The following is a 13,459-nucleotide window of genomic DNA, read 5'->3' as shown; positions in this document are numbered from 1 at the left end:
CCTGTTCCCTGCTTTCTTGTCAATTTTAGAGGGGAGATTTTTTTTTGTTTTAAAAAATCCCTTTTAAAAATCAGCACGTTAACCCCAGGCAAAGTCGACATGACGATGGCTTGCCCCATTCTCTCTCTAACCCCCCCCAATACCTCGCAGAATTGCCTGGATTTCTCAGGCTTTGCACAGCAGTGCGCAGGGCTCTTTGCCTGCATTCCGTGCCCGAGCCATGAGCAGCCACCCGCGGGGGGGGTGCTGCTTGCTTCCCTCGGGGGCAGCATTCCTGGGGAGGAGCTGGGAGCCGCAGCCGAGCTCTGCACTGTAGAAAAGCTCAGCAAAAACACATATTTGTTTTTGCGTAATATCAAAAATACAAGAGTGGCGAGCAGCAAGGAACTCCATTACTGACAGGAAATTCAAACTTTCACACTCTTACATTCAAGCTCATGCGGGTTGCTGATTGTGGGTGAATGGGCAGAGGAGCACATGTCAGATTTTGTGCACCAATTGGCTGGTAGTGGGTTGTGTTGGAGGCAGAGCTGGGAAAAAGCGAAAAGAATGTGGGGGTCCTCTTGCTGCGTGTGCGGGCGTGAAAAAAAGCTGTTTTTTTTACATCGGGAAAGAGCGAACAAGCAGGTGAGTGGGGACTGTCTGATGACAAAGCGGATATGAAAAACATGGATTATCCCGCTCCGTTTGGATGAGCTCCCTCTCTCTCTCTCTCTTTCTGTGTGTGTGTGTGTGTGTGTGTGTGGCTTTGGTGTGGAACAGGCTGCAAATCTAAACAAACCGTCACCTCTGTGAACCCCTCAAAAAGAGCCATCCCTAAGGCTGTAGTGATAAAGCATTGAGTTTCTGTCTTCCTACTTTATTACGAAAGTTGTGAAACAGGTCATGGTGTAGGTCAAATATATAGAACTGTGGGTTATTCTTTTTTATGTTTTCATCGGGATTGACAGTTTTCTCCCTGACTGGTGTTATGTCCTTAAGAGTTCTTTATCAGAAAGGTGCTTCTCTCGTATCTGGTAGGCCAGCTAAAGTTCACTCAGTTACCATATTAATCACATTTTGCTTTATCCATGTGCAGCAGTCTCGTACTGGAGCAATGAAGGGGAGCTCTCAATGCAGAATCGTCTAGTGCTGTACTGAAATCTGTTCTCCAATTTCTAAAAAGTTTTCTTCCCCCACGAAAGAGACTTTTGTTTTTCTGCCTCATTTCCAAAGTGATTTAGAATTTCTTTAGGATTTTGGTGGGTACAGAGTTGGGCGTACCTTATTGTTGTGAGATAGCCAAGTATAGTGTGTGTGGGATTCTTGGGGGGGCATCTTTCCATTAAACATTTCACCTGCATTTTGCAGCCTTCCCAGTTGCCCATGCTTCTGGATCTGAAAAAGCTGTATGGGAGGAGCCCTCATAATGTCTTCACAAAAACATAAGATCAGGCCAATGACCCATACAGTCCAGCATCCTGTTCTCAGAGTGATCAACCAGATGCCTATGGGAAGCCCACAAACAGGACCTGAGCACAAGAGCACCTCCTGAGATTTCCAGCAACTAGTATTGAAAAGCATACTGCCTCTACTGTGTTTGCTTGGGCTTCAGCTGAAACATGAGAAGCCACGGAGCATGTAAAATTGGTGCACTCCCAGGTTTTATTTAAGGGAAGTCCTTCCTTTTACCTTTAAAAGATATTTATTTACTGACTTGTTTAAAAGACTACACCTAAAAACAATAATGAACCAGCTGTCAAGAGCTTGGTAGACAGCCTCCCCAACTTCTCACACTTACAGGAAAGCCCAGCTGAGGTCATCATGGGGTTTTCAGGAAGTGTGGGCACCCAGGAAGGCTGCAGAATGTAGAATGCACCTTCCTCATCCTCCTGGATCTCTCAGCGGCCTTTGATACCATTGACCACGGTATCCTTTTGGACAGATTGGAGGGGTTAGGCATAGGGGGCACTGTTTTGCAGTGGTTCTGTACCTTCCTCTCTGATAGGTACCAAAGAGTAGCACTGGGGGATGAGGTTTCGGACCCTTGGCCTCTCACCTGTGGGATGCCGCAGGGCTCCATCCTCTCCCCGATGCTATTTAACATCTATATAAAGCCGCTGGGGACTATCATCAGGAGATTTGGGCTGCAGTGTCACCAATAAGCGGATGACATGCAACTCTATCTCTCATTTAAATCTTCACCGAGGTTGGCTGTAGAAACCCTATCCAAGTGCCTGGAATCGGTGAGTGGCTGGATGGGAAGGAATAAGCTGAAGCTGAACCCTGACAAAACCGAGGTACTGTTTGTGGGAGACAAGGGAAGGTTGGGGGATTTGGACCTGGTGCTCAACGGGGTACAATTGCCCCTAAAAGACCAGGTCTGTAGCCTCGGGGTCATTCTTGACTCCCAACTATCCATGGAAGCTCAAGTTTCGGCTGTGAGCCGGGCAGCGCTGTATCAACTCCATCTGATACAGAGGCTACGCCTCTACCTTCCCAATCATCTGCTCCCATTGGTGGTACATGCCCTGGTCTCCTCTCGCCTAGACTACTGTAATGCGCTCTATGTGGGGCTACCCTTGAAAACGGTCCGGGAGCTGCAACTGGTACAGAACATGGCGGCGTGCCTGATTAAAGGCAGCCGCCGGCGAGATCATATCACTCCAGTGCTAAAAGAGCTGCACTGGTTACCAGTTGCTTACCGGGCCCAATTCAAGGTGTTTGTTTTGACCTTTAAATCTCTACACGGTTCCAAATGATCTCCGCCAGGCCCCCTCTACAATGAGTTTCCACCGGGCCGTGAAGACCTGGCTCTTCAGGCAGGCCTTTGGGGTGGGCTAGATTTTAACATCATTGCTTTTAGATTTTAATGTTATTGTATTGATGTGTCATTTTGTGCAATTTTGCTTGTTTTGTACATTGCCCAGAGTGACTGGCTAGCCAGCCAGATGGGCGACTAAGAAATCCAATAAATAAAATAGGCAACCTGGGAGGTGATTTGCAGAATGAAAGAAAGGCCGTGCACAAAAGCTGATCGATCCCAAAAGTAAACACAACTAGATGCCCGCCTTAACCATGAAATTTCATCTTTTCTTCCTCTCCCCTTTGATTATTTTCAAATGGAGTTTGTTTTCTTATTAACTATTGAGAGAATGGTGAAATAGCACACACTGAAGAAATATTTGGGCACAGCACTAGAACTGGCCTGGCCGTAAGGCAAAGTGAGGCACCCACTTCCAGGGGCAGATAGGGGACAGACAATTCTGACCCATGGACATGTTCTATGGATCCAGTGCAATCAAAGTAATGGGAAGTTACCCATCATTAATAAGTTCCCATTCATTTCCATAGGCTTTGTGCAGGACAACATCCTGGTGGCTTGTGCTCAAGCGGTCGGAACTGTCTGTCTCCTACTCTGCCATCCTGAATTGCAGCTTTGGAGTGCTCTTTGAGCTCTTTTGCAATTTGCATCCAAAGAACTAGCATGGTTTAGGAGGTAAATGTGTTGGACCAGGGCCAGGGAGATACAGCTCCAAATTCCTACTCAGCCACAAGATGAAAACACACCTAGCTAGGCACAAAGGCAAACTGCTCAAGTACCATGATGACTGCAGGAAGGGAAGAGTTAGCCAGCTGATCACTCCCCATTTTCTGAATTGGACTGAATGTCAGTGAGTTTTGCCAGGAAGAGTTATTCCCTCTGTTGATAGGGCTATTCTGTTCTAACCCATGCTGAAACAAGACTGACTGAGGTTTCTCTCTGGGATTTGCTGTGCAGCAGGGATGTAAGAAGGAATCACTTTTGTTCCACTCTGTCTCTGTCTCATGCAGCACTGTTTCCATTCCACTGCAGTTCATCTTTTGCCCAAAACTATTCATCTCGCTATCCACTGTGGCAAAAATTACTTAACTTACATGGTTGATTATGTAAATTACATGAATTACACTGCCATTATGTTATTCAACCCCTTCATTTCGGTGCAAAGGAAAAGCAATGCAAGCGAGCGAGAGAACCCTGTAATCAATTACGTATCATTTGTGGACTAAAAGCAAAACCAACAGTGAACATCGTATTTGCTGGATAAAAGTCTGTCTCAAACATGGAACAAATAAGGAAACACTGGCAATTTCTGCTGCTGTTTTCCTCAGAATTCTCCAACATCCCTACAGTGTGGTGCCATCAACTCAAAATCCTGGCTAAGTTAACGGTCCTCTGGGGCACACGTCCATCTGATATAGACACTGATCCACCCATAACAGCACTTCAGAACAATGGCAAGCCGCACACTAGCACAAAACAGACCAAGCCACATATGAGATGGTAATGGAAGGATCTGGGAGTTCCTCCATCAAACATGTGGACCAGTCTCAGACTGTAGGAGGGAGACTTTGCAATGGCAAGTAGGGATATATTTACACTTGCAGGACACAAGCTGTGTCCATGGGTTATTTCATAAAGGCTCAGCATTCTCCGTGTGTTATTTTACCGAAGAACCCTTGTGCTGTAAATTTAATTAAGATTGGCATGCTTCATCGCTGTTTTCATTTAACAAAGAGCTGCCAACAGAAGCCCATTGTACAGAGAATGAGCTGAAATGATTTTGCTATCAAATCTTGACTTTATTACGTAAATATCCGAATGAGGCCAGCTGACTCTCTCCCCACCTGCAGCCTCATACTGGTGTGATTAAAAGTCAAACTCATAAGCCTTTAAGGGCCATAGCTTCATATTGAAACATGTTTTAATTAAATTATGTATTTATTTATTATGTAGATTTATAATCCCCGCTTTCTTTCTTCATAGAACTGATAGTTGTGTAAATGGGAGTTCCCAGCTGGTCTCACATCCAGGCACTGACCTGAGCCAGACCTGCTTAGTTCTCAGCAAGATGGCTGCCTCATATGCCCTTCAGACATGATCTGGGATCTCCAGACAGGTATGGATCCTCTAGTTCTGCACAGAACAGAAAGAGTGCTATGTAAAAGGGATCCTAGGCCATTCAAAATACTGCAGCTCCCAGGATGCCCCAGAGGAAACTAGGACCATCGAAGTAGCTTAAGCTTATAACAACAATGAGCCCCCTTAAAAATCAGAGTTGTATTTTGTACCACGAGGTCACCTGCACTTTCCACATCTGAAGTGTATCCTCTAGCTGAGACAGCCCTTACAAGGTAAGGTGCTACAGGCAGCTGCCTTGTGTAGTCAACTTTGAGTGCCATTTACAAGTGACAGAAAAGGCAAATCAGAATTGACCCATGGGGCAAAGTCCAGTAGATGTTCTATGCCAGTGCCCTAGAAATAAATGGGAGATGTGTTAGAACCTTCAATATTAAGGGGGAAAGGAGGAGGGGTTATCATTGGGGTTTTGTGTCTCAGAAAGTGGCAAGCTACTCTAACAGGGAATGAAAAGACTAGATAATAGAACTACTGCGGATTCACCTCAGAGAAGATGCTGCTTTGCTTTTTGCCTATTTCTGCTGGTAAGGGATCCCAGGATAGGCAAAAGACCATTCTGTCTGCCCACCCTGTTCCCAGTTGCCCTGCCACCAGGACATTGTTGCAGATTCCAGAGAGTGCAGCTAATTGACTTGCCCCCCAGCCCTTAGACTAGAAAAGAGGGCCCATGCAGTGCATCAGGACACCACTGGAGGGTCAACCCAAAAGGTGATTGTCCCTTTGGGTCTTCCCTTCGGGGTTGCCATAATTGTGGTTTTGCTGCAAGAGTCCGGGTTTTAATTTGTGTGTGTGTGTTTCAAAGCTGCTTAATACTACTCTGTGTGTGGAGAAAATACTACTCAATATGAGAGACTGAACCAATATAGAGTAAGGCCTTACCTGGATGGGAGATGGGGAAGGAGTGGTTATGTTGCTATTTGTATGATACTGTATTGTCCTAGATGGAGGTAGGTGAATGAGCTGCTTATAAATTATGCTTAATGCTTCCAGGGATTTTTTTTGTAAACCAAACATTAGGGATGGGGGAGAAATTCAATTCAGTTCGAATCACAGCCATCCTTCAAAATTTGTACTTATCTGAATTTTGCAATACAGTTCTCCAATCAAACAGTGTTGACAAAATGCATATATTAGGGGACATAAAAATGAATATATTGGTGAAAATAACACACAAAGATACATTATATTAGGCAAAAATGCTTGCAAAAATGTGTACATTAGTCAAAACATTTTTGCATACAAAAATGTCCATGTTAGGAGAAATTTGCACTAAAATGCTGAATATTTTTTGTAAGGATTTTTTTTAAGTGAATTTCTGCAGAAATGTTGAGGACCAAATTTAAGACTGGAAAAATGAGAAATTGAGAGAAATGAAATTGACAGATTGTTCCATCCCTACCAGACACTTGTTTAGTGACAAATAGTTCACAGGATGAGCTGTGTTATCTATATGGTTGGTGGGAATGCTGAGAGTCAGTTTTGTATGTAGAAGATTGCTAAGGATGCATTTGGGGGATGTTACTGAGGTGTTGGGGGGAGTGTGGATGCAGCTTCCATCTCAGCTATTTTGCTTAGTTGCTAATGATGCTGTATACCTAGAGTTTTCTTCTATTTTTGTACTATTTTTTATGTTTCAGGGAGCATTTTGTTTTCCTATTAATCAGGCTGCTTTAAATGTGTATTTTGTACTTGACCTTCACTTGTACTGTGTTATTTTGATACTTCATAATGTTCCATTTGATGCTTTAAGATCCGCTCTAAACCGCTTTTGAGATTTTTTTAAAAAAATATAAAGCAGTATAGTAATAATTCAAAGAAATAAAGATCCTCTTTCCAAACAACAAGTGGTTACTTTTATTTATGTTGCCTTACACTTCTTTTAATAACAGCAAAAAAGCCATCTCTATTAAGGTTGTTAGTACGATGCAAGTGTATCTAAGCTTATTCAATGAATTAATTGATTAATCAACTGAAGACTCTTTAAGTTGGTCAACAGTCCTAACCAAAATATAGAAACATGGTGAAATACGGTGGGAAAATTTCTCTTCACCTCACCCTCACTGTTATGAAAGACTCTGCAGTGAATTTGCAAAGCCATCTGGAGATATTATTCATTGTAAAGCTACAAGAATAAAACAGTGGCAACTTTCATTTGACACTTGGCAACTTGATTCCCAAGAGCCATTTTGGAAAACCAGCCATTTAACCTCCAATGCTTCCCTTTGGGCCGCTCCTGACTCAAATCATGAAAACTGAATTAAGATGCCAAGTTTCACTGGCCAAGAAAAAGCATTTGCCAGGTGATGGGCTGTGAAGACTAATGCTAATCAGGAGACTTTCCCCCATCTCCCGAAGAGATTTCTTACTGTCATTCAGTGGCAAGTGGAGTCACTATGAAATTTTGGCTACAGTGAATGTATGTTTGAGGGGCTTCCTGTTGAAGAGAAACATCTAAGGAAATTGTAGGGAACAAAAGAGTTCAGATAAGAAAATAACGTTTTTTGGGGGGTGTATTTTCCTATCTTTCTAGAACCCACAAACAACATTAAAGTTATTTTCTAAAACCTGTATTAAGGGAATACTTTCATTAGACCAACCAAAATGTGGAGAGGTAGCTGGTAGCAGCTCAAACTGCCCCCCCTTTGACCCAGAATTGCTAAAGAGGGTGAGGCGTGGCTTCCAGAATAGCCTGAAGATGCTGATCCAGTTCTCTATTGGATATAAGAAGGGGGCTGGGATGGGGAAAGAGGGGATGCCAGCAGCAGAGACAGCAGCAGCAGCAGCAGCACTGGGAAAAGAAGTTTGGAAGCTAACAGCACCACAGCTAGGGATGGGGGAGAAATACAATTCAGTTCTCATTTCAAGCCAAATCTGTCAAATTTGCATTTTCTGAAACAACAGGAGAACCGAAACACAGGCATCCTTTGAAATTTGCACTTATCTGAATTTTGTGATGTTGTTCTCCAACCAAGCAAGGTTTACAACACTGCATACAAAAGGAGAAAGTGTGTACAGATATTTTATTTATTTATTAGATTTATATCCCGCCCTTTCTCCAAGTAGGAGCCCATGTATTCGGGAGACATGAATATATTGGTGGAAATTGTTTGCAAAAACATGTACATTAGTCAAAACTACATGCAAAAATGTTTATTAGGAAAAATTCACACTAAAATGCTGAAGAATTGTCATGAGGATTTTCTTTTTTTTAAAGTTGTAAATTGCTGCAGAAATGTGGACAACTGCATTTAAGCTTGGAAAAATGAGAAACTGAGAAAAGTGAAATTGACAGATCTTTCTATCCCTAACCACAACAACCTCAGAGACAGCAGAGGAAGCCTCAATGAGGTAGATTTAAGGTGGGACTTGATAAATAGAGGACTATGTGTGAATTAACTGCACAACCCTGGATGCTAGAAAGACCCAGTGTGGAGGGAAAGGGATATATAAAGCATGTTAGAGTAATTAGAACTGAGCTATTGAGCCTCATTGGAACCCGCATGATGAGAGGAGACATGGGTCTCCTCCACCAAAGGAGGAAGAGTCTCACCAAGCCTCCTCTGCAAAGTCGAGTAGACTTGGAACTCTGGAAGGGATCCTAACACACTGCTGCATCTTACCAGGACTGTAAAACACAAAACATCACAAAATAGCATGTAAACTTTTGAGTTCTCCGGAACTAGTCATCAGACTAGATGGTAAACAAAGCGGAAGGGGTGGGGAGAGACAAAAAACCCGGCTGATAGTAAAGATATGAGTCTGGAAAGAGTCCTGAGGCTGAATGTGAGAGGAGGTAGCAGCAGACATTCAAATGAGGCTCTTTTAGGTGCTACACAGCTATCAGGTTGCGCCAAGGCCTGCTGGGAACAAGAAGCATAACAATGACCAATTATCCATCTCTGGAATTACAAAAACCTGTTGTTATCCAAGTCTGCCTCCATCCTTAGGCAAAACTCACAAGTTCCTTGACAGGTAGAGAAGAAGCACAAAAGAGAAAACAGGCAGCCTTTATAGTAACAGAGGCAGAAATTAAGGGTGTGCTTTAAGTTGGATTCCTATATTGAGCAGGGGGCTGGACCTGATGGCCTTATCGGCACCTTCCAACTCTCCTAGTCTATGATACTAAAAACTCAATAGAATGCCAAATTAGCAAGCTTTACCCTGCAGGTGAAGGGCATGTTTCTTCAGAATGAAGTCCGACTTTCAGGTGATATAAGATTCTCCAATTTAGGAACATAAGAAGAGCCCTGCTGGATCAGGCCAGTGGCCCATCTAGTCCAGCACCTTGTTCCCATAGTGGCTAATCAGAAGCCTGTGAGAAGTTAGCAAGCAGCAGGATATGAGTGCAACACCACTCTCCCCACTTGCGATTCCTTCCAATTGGTATTCAGAGGCATACTGCCTTCGACAGTGGAGATAGAAGCTATGAAATAGCTTTTAAAGCTATTTGTTGGTCAAGGTGTGTTGTAGGTGTCATCTGCTTCTAACCAGCACTGGATGTCCTATAGGGAGTCCAAGGTTGGTTGAAAAAATCTCCACTGAGTGAGTATAGTTATATAGTTGATACAAGTACCAGAAATTCCCTTTACCTCACCTACTTGCTTCTGCATGGACAGATTTCAGTCACTGTGGCCAAAGGTTGCTCACAAGATGGTTGGAGAGGTATGGCCTACTGGCTATCTGTTGAGCCCTTACCCATCCTGGCTAATACCATCTGGCCAGAGAGGTGACAACATCCAGCTCTAGTTTCTAATTTTTATCTACTCTAGATTAAATTGTGAGTTCTGAACAGGTCCTGAAGTCAGAAATGGACTGGATAAAATGATAAAATAAGAGAATGATCCAGACAAGAGGACTCCATTGCTAAGAGGTAAAGCTGATCATCGATTAAATCCTAGCAGGTTCTGTGCACTTATTACAGAAATCTGGCACAAAGATGGACAAAGAAGGCCTGGAGCTAAGATGAGGAGGGATTTTTTTTGGTAAAAAAAAAAAGAGAGAGGTCCCAGTACTCATACATTGATAAAAGTACCATGGGTGCCAGCACAAAATTGCCTTGGGCAGCAAGAAAAGAGGTGATGATTCTCTGTACCAGTGAGAACGGTCACAAAAAAGCCCTGGGAATATACACATAAACACACATACATACACACATGCTCATAAGTCAGATTTCCTACCCACACTTGTCCATAAGTTCCCACAGCAGGTTACAACAATTTAAAAACAGAAGAACTGTTAGAATTATAAAAACAAGTAAAATAGCAAAAACATTCCAACCAAAACAGATCAGTATAGATTCAATGAAAGAAGCTGAATCTCAAAACAAAGCATCTGAACTGTCAAAGGCTAGGGTATGGAGGGCCATCTTCAGAATATGGCTGAAAGTTATACGAGGAAGATGATAAGCACGCCTCTGTGGGGAGGGTGTTCCACAACTGAGGGGCTGCAACAGAGAAAGCCCTCTCTGAGGGTGGTGCAGTGACCAAGAGAGTCCCCACTGCAGATCTTAACACCCAAGGAGGTTGGTAGGGATAGAGCATGGTCCTTCAGATATTTTGGCCTAAGTTGTTTAGATCTTTAAGCGGCAATAGATTTTGCTTCACTGGGGGCACCTCCCTGTTTCTGTGGTAGCAAAATGGTGTGAAAATGCTCATCCATTCAGAGTTAGGGCAGGATCATGTAACCTGCATGAAGAACTCTCCTGGGGGGGGGGGGGTATGTGGGTTTCACACCAAAACCAACATGAGTGGACTAATGTGGGAAATGATCAGAGTAGTTCTTTTGGAGAAAGTTTCACCTTCCATTCCCCAGCCTCCCCTTTTCATAATAAAAAAAGTTCAGTTACAAAAGCCAAACACAGCCCTAAAACAAAACCTGATCTTCCACTGACTTGAGTGAAGTTGCTCCTCTAAAATAAAAAGAGAATATTGGCATGTCGACTGCATAAGCAACAACAGGCTACACTTGTGGCTTCTATTTCATTAGACAACAGTCAAGCCAGCCAGCCAACCACAGAGCCAGACAACATTAACAAAACTTTTGCTGCACACAACACAACTGCCTATGCCTCAACTTGACCCATGACAGTTACACAGAATTAAGTTCTGAATTGCCATTACAGAGCCATGCGCAACACCAGCAAAATGCTGAACAAAATTACGCTGGTGGAGGGTCACATGACAATTAAAAAGCTGAAAAATAACAGATCTTCGGGGGTAGAAGGTTTACCTTTGAAATCTTAAGCTTTTGCTGCTATCAGTGCAGGTCTTTAGGAGGTCACTGAGTCAGAGCCAGGAAACTAGGGATGGAGAAATCTGACCATTTCGGTTTCTAGTATTTCCAATTTTAAGGTCAGCTCTCCACATTAGTTTGCAAATCAGTTTAATCAGCATTTTAGTGCAAACGTCTACATGTTTGTATGCAATTTTCCCTAATACACACATTTTTGAAAAGCAATTTTCCCCAATTCAGCACTATTTTGTACTTTATTTGTGCTAATATATGCATTGTTATGCACATGTTACCCTAGTATATAGATTTTTTCTTCCAAATATACATCTACTTGGCTGGAGAACAGCATTGTAAAATTTGGGGAAATGTGAATTTTGAAGGATGGCTGTGTTTTGGTTCATATATTGTTTTGGAATGCACAACACAAGCTAGATGGCAATCATCCAGTGCCCTAGACCGGTCATCTTCAGCCAGACCCAGAACTTTTAAAAATGCATTTGGGGACCCCATTTCTTTTTTTATTATTTATTTTAACAACAGTAAACATTTTAAAGCAGCAAACAGTATATGAGTGTTACTAAGAATCAGAAACATAATATTTCCTATTGATAATTATTATTAATAAGAAAACAATTTCTTAATTTTCTTACTATGTATTTACTGCTGTTGCCACCCACCTTAGATGAAGCCATGTTTGGTAGTGGGTCTTGACTCACCTGTGGAAGACCAGTGCCCTAGCCATTATTGATGGACACTGCTGCTTGCCTTCCTGCAGAGGTAGGAAACTTGCATTTAAGTTTTAAAAACAACACCAAAACTTTCTGGTCTTGGATGCAAAGGGCACCTTTTGCATGAAAGCTGTCCGTAATGTGGATGGGGCACAGGGACAGTGTGTCTGTCTCCTTCAGTTCTCAGGGCCAGCTCTGCCATGAAGCAAATGTGACACAACCTGCTACAGGCAGCACCATGACAGGGGGACAGCTGAAGGCTGGGACAAGGCTTTTTAAAGTGCTGTCCCTAATTTGGGAGGTGGGGGCAGAGACACCACATTTGGGCTCCACTTCAAGCAGCAAGTGTCTTCAACCACGCCTGACAGCTGTGGAAAGGCACATGGATCTTTCAGCAGGAGGCTGCAGTGACCACTCTCTCATCACCATGAGGTCATAATGACCAATAAGCGCAATCCTCCCTCCTCTCTCAGTGAGGTAGGCATATGGGCAGTCTCATTCTCATTGAGTTGGGCATTTGCAGAAGCACAGTATCTCTTATCACCAAGGGCAGCACTCACTGAGGTGTAGGGGGGTACAGCGGTCACCCCCGTCTCTCGCAGGCTGAAATGGGCAGCAGTGTGCAAAGAGAGGGAAATACAGGATTGTGTCCAGTATTTGCCAGAATAGTACTTTCAGTGGGTCTTCTATGCTCCGGGTAAAACCTAACTGGATGCAACCCACAGACTCAACCAGCATAAGACAGCAGCCCCTTATACTGATAACAGTCACAACGTCCTTCCCCCTCCCCATGTCTGTGTCTGGGTACTGCCTAGCTGTGGTACATTCTATGAGGGTTTCTCTCTGTGTGTCACTCGCAAGGCTGCCTGATGCATGTGCAATGCTGGCTGGCCACAGGGGTGCCCTCAGTCATATTTCTTCCTCTCCCGCTCCCTTCTGACTTAAATTGCCACCTCGGTTTTGCATCTCCGTCTCATGGCAGGGAGTGGTGAGGCAATACCAAAACTAAATTGGGTTTGCATTCTGTCCTAGTTTCCGTTAGTTCAAGTTAAATGAAATGGACTAATTTTGTTTCAGTTACTGTATTAACTAAATGCCCATCTCTAGACTTTATCATTCTTCCACATCATGGAGAGCCACTGGCTGCTCTGGGTGAACAGAGTTACCGGAGAACTTTGGAATATTTCACTCTCCAAGGAATGTTCACAAAGGGCAGGAGAAGAGATCCTTTGGATACCAAGTCTTACCTTAGCACCTTCTGAAAGCTGCCAAACTGGTCCCAAAGCATACTACTGTTTTTAATGAGATCCTGAAAACAGGCACAGCACCCATCTATCTTGGGGCCCCTCCAGACATCCTTTTATTGTGCATTTACGATTATTTGTCCTCATAATGGCATTGGGGGGGAGTTAGATGCAATTCCACTTTAAATACTGTTTCTGCCTGCAAAGATTTTGGGATGGACATACTGCTTCATTTCCAGTCAGTGCATGTCCCATGACTTCCTGCTGAAATACTGTAACTTTTCTTGCGCCATATCTTCCGGTTTATTTTTTGTCCC

At 43.4% G+C, this 13,459-nt stretch overlaps 1 long non-coding RNA gene across 2 annotated transcripts in view; it reads left to right on the top strand.

Annotated features, from left to right (window-relative positions):
• The first annotated feature begins 293 nt into the window (after nt 1-293).
• Nucleotides 294-13,459, top strand: part of LOC133388447 (uncharacterized) — a 29,592-nt gene continuing 16,426 nt past the window's right edge. For both annotated transcript variants that reach the window (XR_009763812.1, XR_009763813.1), the window contains exons 1-2: nt 294-627; nt 4,787-4,919. This is a non-coding gene — a long non-coding RNA (uncharacterized LOC133388447). The remainder of the gene's footprint in view (nt 628-4,786; nt 4,920-13,459) is intronic.

Source organism: Rhineura floridana, chromosome 1 (genome assembly GCF_030035675.1).
Source record: "Rhineura floridana isolate rRhiFlo1 chromosome 1, rRhiFlo1.hap2, whole genome shotgun sequence".
NCBI lineage: Eukaryota > Metazoa > Chordata > Lepidosauria > Squamata > Rhineuridae > Rhineura > Rhineura floridana.
The sequence above is the reverse complement of the archived record's forward strand: the minus strand, read 5'-3'. Positions and strand labels throughout refer to the sequence as shown.